The sequence below is a fragment of the Octopus bimaculoides genome, chromosome 6 (assembly GCF_001194135.2).
Source record: "Octopus bimaculoides isolate UCB-OBI-ISO-001 chromosome 6, ASM119413v2, whole genome shotgun sequence".
NCBI lineage: Eukaryota > Metazoa > Mollusca > Cephalopoda > Octopoda > Octopodidae > Octopus > Octopus bimaculoides.
This window is the reverse complement of record NC_068986.1, coordinates 50,847,441-50,854,011: the sequence shown is the minus strand read 5'-3', so window position 1 is coordinate 50,854,011 and position 6,571 is coordinate 50,847,441.

The window sequence follows — 6,571 nt, the reverse complement described above, 5'->3', positions numbered from 1 at the left end:
GAAAAACAAATTAAAGTGTGGAAAAATTAAATAAAATGCCTTTTTTTAAAAATATTTCCATAGTTTTTAAATGCAAGGGACATTTTTCTTTTTTCTGTCTGTCTCTGTCTCTCTTTTTTATTCATGTGAGTTCTAGGTAGTGGGCAGCAAGTAGTAGTAGTCCTAATATTTGATATTTGCTTTAGATTGTTTAAGCAGTAGTAGTAGTTGAGAAAGAAGAAGAAGAAGACGAAGAAGAAGAAGAAGAAGAAGAAGAAGAAGAAGAAGAAGAAGAAGAAGAAGAAGAAGAAAAAGAAGAAAAAGAAGAAGAAGAAGAGGAAGAAGAAGAAGAAGAAGAAGAAGAAGAAGAAGAAGAAGAAGAAGAAGAAGAAGAAGAAGAATGCGGGGGTGGTATGACAGTAGTAGGATGTTGGTGGAATCCTCTTAAATGGTCAAGTGACCTAAAAGTGATTTGTGGTTGTAATAGTAGTGATTGGAATTATTCTGAATAAATTCATGGGTAGTGACTGTTCTGAATATATAGTTTTTAATATTTGCATGGTTATTATTCTAAGGCCCTTGTAATAGTGTCATTTGTGGTGGATGCATTCAAAAGGGGTTTATATTTTGTGATAAAGTATGACTCTTTGCTAATGCGCTGACTACAGGTAGCATCGTCCCTGAATGTATAGAGGGGGAAAAATTCTGAAGCTGAGTTGTTTTTTATTGGCACAAATGTTGATGTCTGCTGAATGCTATTCTTCTGTATTTCCGAATTTTGATCTGGGATCTATGTAGAGCCATCCTTTGACGTAGACTGTTTTTGGTTTGGCCTATGTATTACTCTTGACAACCAGAACAAGTTAATACATATATCAGGTTCTCCGAAGCACATGTGAAATTGCTTTTCACTGTAAAACGTTGACCCTGTTTGAAAGAGAAGTCTGATCCCTCAATTAGGTTGACGCATATACCGCAGTTTGGTCTTCCGCATTCTTTTACTGACGGCTTGTTGTTGTCGAGCGTATTTGGGCTTGTGTTAGGAGACTTTTCATAAATTTGGGCTGTCTTTTACTCTTTATGATGGTGTGCGTTTGGAGGATTAAATTCATTCTGCGGCCCCTTTTTAGTAGGGGAATTTTCTAGAGGATGATGTCGAAGGCTTCATTGTTAAGAGGGTTGTTTGTGGAGATGCATGGTAGTGCTTTTGGTCGTAAATCCTTCTTTAATTTGGGATGCCTGAGTTCGTGGATGTTGAGTTGTAGTGCACGTTGAAAGCATATATCAATTAGTGATGGTGGGCAGATCCTGGTAATGAGTGTATCTTTTAGTTCGTGTAGTCCTGTGTCCCTGGTGCTTGTATTAGAAACTATAGTACAAATCCTTTTTACTAGGTTGAAAGTGATATTCATTCTAGTGTGTCTGGGGTAGCATGAGTTGAACGGTAGATATTGCTTGGAGTCCGTGGTCTTGTAGTATATATCTGTTTCTATTTCGTTGTTAGATTTCTTAATGAGGATGTCAAGGAATAGAAGATGTTGATGGCTATATTCTATCGTGAATTGAATGTTTACGTCAAGTCCATTCATAAGTGCTTGAAATTCTTTAAGTCTCTCTATACTTTCATGCCAAAGAATGAAACATTCATCTAGATACCTCTTCCAGTTATTTTCTATGTAGAGGGAGAATGGGTTGCCGTATTTTTCTAGTACCTTACGATAAAGACTGATTTCTAGATATCCTATGACTAGGTTAGCAAAGGAGGGGGCCATTCTCGTACCCATCGCAGTCCCCGATTTTCGTCGATAGAAGTTGTCTTTGAAAATAAAGTAGTTATTCTCCAAGTAGTTATTTTATACATATATAAAGGTCCAATGGTCCTTCCCGAACTATAAAACGAGTTTCCCGGATTCTGTGGCACATATATTCCCCATATATCCAAAACCAGAAAGAAGAAAACTGATTCGAAGACTAGAAATCCAATCCATCACTGGCACTGTAAAAATCTGTAAAACTTTCCAGAAGTTTATCCATTAAGTATATATGAGTACGTCTAGAAATGCATTTATATATATGAGATTACATACATAAAACAAAATATACAAATCTGCACATACATACATACATACATACATACATACATACATACATAAATGCAAAAATACCCTGTTGGCGTTGAAATTCCAATGAAGGAGTCTTGTATCTAAGTTAGAAACCGGCTCTTTCTCTATTGGCAAGAATCTTGAAATAAAATTGAATAATGACATACATGCATACATACATACATGCATGCATACATACATACATACACACATACATACATACATACATACATACATACATACGACCTTACTTCCGTGACAATGACATAACTTTACTATCAAAAAATAGTTTTCATTTTCACAAACCCAAAAGCAATTTAAACCTTCCGAATCCATTGCTGATACTCTACGCAGTGCTAGTATTATTAAGTTCTTGTATGGAACAGTACTTATACTGATTCTACATGATTTTATCTCTAAGTCAGGGGCTAGTGTGGTGCCCATGACACACTATTGCGACTTCGTAACAGATGAGAGGAACGGAATTATCTTCAAACCGGAGAACTGGTTCGATAGCTTCTAAAATAGTGGACTCTACTTAAGACACCGACAAACCAGATAGTGGTGTTTAACGAGCGATGGATCAAATCTGAGAGTCTGAAATCAGATAGCAAAGAACCGGAACAAACACTGTAAGGTATCTTGTCCGATGTTCTAACGAATCCATCAGTCTGTCGCCTTAGACTGGTACTTTATTTCATCGACCCATGAGGGAAGAAAGAATGATAAAGCTGAAATCGGCGGGATTTGAACTCAGAGTATAGAGAGCCGGTGTTTCTTCCGGCTCTGTAAGTTCTGAATTCACATACCGCCGAAGTCAACTTTGGCTTTCATCGCTCCGTGTTAACACGGAAGACCAAATCTCGTTCAAATCGCATACTGACGTCTCAGTAAAGAAAAGAGACGTTGGATGATACAGTCCTTCATATATTATTCTTTCAAAAACAAATGAATGGTCACAGGTGTGCACTTGACCCATAGGTGTCCTGGATCAAGGCTGATATGAGAGTCAATACCACAACCACCACCACTACCATAAACAACAACAACAACAACAACAATAATAACAACAACCACAACAACAACCCCCACCCCCACCACAACCACAACAGCAGCAGCAGCAGCAGCAACAACAACAACAACATCAACGACGACAACAATAACTGTTTTTAATGTAGGCACAATCCCATCAGTTTAGAGGGGGCTAGTCGATAACCTTGACCCCAGTACTTAAATGATACTATGTTTTATAGACCCCCGAAGAAAGTGAACGGCAAAGTTGACCTCTACGGGAGTTGAGTCTTGAACATAAAATGAAGGAAGAAATATCGCAAGGCATTTTTTCCGACGCTCCAACGACTCTGCCGGTCTAACAAAAATAGTGTATAGTGTGTTGTGCCAAAAGTGATATTGTTACCGCTGTTAGGTGTTGTTGTCGTTCCTCTTCTTAATGCCGTTTCTGTTGTTGTTATATAGTCCTGGATTAGTCATTATCGAAGAATCCTACGAGCAACGGCTTTCTATTTGTGACCATCATGATTTATGTTTAATGTTTCTTGGACTACATAGTCTTGTGTTCACCCCCCCTGCTTTAAAACAGCAAGGGGTGATTTGGAAGAGATTTGGTTGCTAGTTCTAGCAGGTCGAGCGATTATTGTAGGAGCTCATGGTTAGCTGAGTTGTTGTTTATGTAATGCATTTGTCGGTGACACACGCTAACCCATTCACTTTCGATCATTTCAATAAGTTACACAACAACCTCCATTCTCCATCAACCACCATTCTCTTGCACTTCTTCTTCTTCTTCTTCTTCTTCTTCTTCTTCTTCTTCTTCTTCTTCTTCTTCTTCTTCTTCTTCTTCTTCTTCTTCTTCTTCTTCTTCTTCTTCTTCTTCTTCTTCTTTCTTCCTCTCCTCCTCCTTTCTCATTCTTCAACAAACTTGATTGATATCAAGTGAAAAAGAAACCTCATCATGTTTTTATTACTTACAGAAGAGAAAAAAAGAGAGCGAGAGGAAGAGACTGAAAGATATAAAGATATAAGTCTCCTCAGTAGAAACTCTGATCAGATGATTTACACAATTTAGTTTCCTACCTCATAGCTATGAGTTCAAATTCCATTGGGTTTGACTTCGTTTGTCTTTCCTCCTTCCTGAAGTTGATAATATAGGTCGGTAATATATTGTGATAAATTCAATCAACAATACAGCTTATCTTCTGCAATATAACGTGTGTATGTGTATGTATCTTCCAGTGCCTACACATCAATTTCATCGACTATATTTGTCTAAAGTACAACATCTGTATTTGGCTGTGACTGCTCGCCGCTAAAGAGATTTTTGTAAATGTGTAAATGTATCTTTCCAGGAATAAGAAAGAGCAAAGTAATGCAGAATTTGTCAATTTGCAGATAGTTTCAATAACCGAAAGACAGTAAAACAAAAGTCGTTCTCTTCTGCAAAAATTTCCAACATAGGTCCTGTATTTTCCTTCGGGATTTGATTGATTGCAAGAGCGATCTTTATAGATTCTATCTCAATATATTGAATTTAGCTTGTGCGCTCTAAACAATTGGTATTCATGGTCGGGCGATGAAGCATCTCAACAATTAAGATATCAACAAAATTAATTGCACTAAAAGAAAAGGAAAAAAAATAAAAAATAACAGTTACATATAGTAATACGCACACATATACACGCAGAAGAAAAAATGGCGCAATAGTAAATCGCCATGCAATTAATCAAAATGGCGATCGGTGGAGAAAGTTGAATAAGAGGGAAATAAACAGAAATCAGAATAAAAGATAAAAAGTGTTATGAAATAAAAAGAAAGAATTCTTAATGTAGTGTGGATTCAAGGAGTATATTGGTCAAAAACTCTCTTTCTTGGCCATTGCAAATAAAAACGACGGGAACAAATTGAAAAAAAGGCAAGTTTATAGGAGTTTGTAGAGGAAATGAAAGCATCTCTCCTCTGTTTGTAAATGCCCAGTAAGATCTTTGAAACAAACAATACAATTGCTGTCTCTTTACTGGAGTTAGTCAGTCAGTATCAATAAAAAGATACATAAATTAAAAACTAAACAGATGAGAACCAAGAAAACGATTACGTCTTCATTTATGGTGTGCTTCCGATGAACAGCGCCTCTCGATTTATTAATTTGTCGGTTGTTTATAACAGAAGTTCCAGGAAATTTAAGCCCGAAAGCATTACTTTGTAACGAGTAAGAAAAAATGTTGCGTAAGAAAAAAAGTCTTCATAGCTTTTAAAAATGTTATAACATTTTGGTTAAACAAAATCCATTCGAAAAAGTTTATCTATTCATTTATTTATATATTCATTCATTTTATTTCATGTAGACTCTTTTTTTCAATAAATCTGCCGCAGAAAATGTTCACAAACGTTACAGTAATATTACTGTATTGCATTTAGAACAAACAGGAATGAATTACCAATCCGAACATAATTTTTCTCATATTTTATTTTTAAAGGCCCGTTTGACGAGACGTTTCTTAAACAATTACTAGCTGGCTACGTTAATTTCCAATCGATCAAAGTACTTAAGACTAAGGACGTAACCTAACCATTCACCAACAGTATTACGAGAATCAAAACATCTCTAGAATCAGCACTGCGAACTTTTGACGATTCCATTTAAAAGTTTTACACTCTCATGGTCAAGGTTTGTGTCAATTTATTGCAGGACAATAATAATTAAAGTACTAATATAGCGTGGGTTAAAAATGTACGCACAAACATCTATCTGTCTGCTTGTTTGTCTGTCCATTAATATGAATACCTGATTTTCTATCTATCTATCTATCTATCTATCTATCTATCTATCTATCTATCTATCTATCTATCTATCTATCTATCTATCTATCTATCTATCTGTCTGTCTGTCTATTTATCTACCCATCTGTCTGTCTGTCTGTCTGTCTGTCTATCTATCTATCTATCTATCTATCTATCTATCTATCTATCTATCTATCTATCTATCTATCTATCTATCTATCAATCTGGCTATCTATCTAGCTAGCTAGCCATCACTAAGTTGCTGCTCAGCATGTAAGGAATAGTGGTCAAATCCCTCTAAAATTACACACTTCCGTTCTTGAGAAGAAAAAGCACTTTGGATAACATTGTGTTGGGTGCAATGTGCTTAATAAAACGACGGGATGGTCATGACTGAACACTTTGAACATTTTCCTGCTCATTCAGGGCTGACATGATGCTAAGCAACAACGTCCACGTCACCAGCCACTGCCAATACAAACACCACCCCCGTCGCCACCACGACCGCCGCCGCTGCCGCCACCACGGCCGCCGCCGCCGCCACCACGGCCGCCACCACTTTATTGCTCACAACGATCGTTTTGACATCTTGCGTCGATCCCTCGCGTGTAAAATACTATACACCTGGTCCTGGTGCATCTCTTTCTGCAAAGGCATCTCTTCAGGTGATGCTATAAGGGGCTTCTTGTTAAATA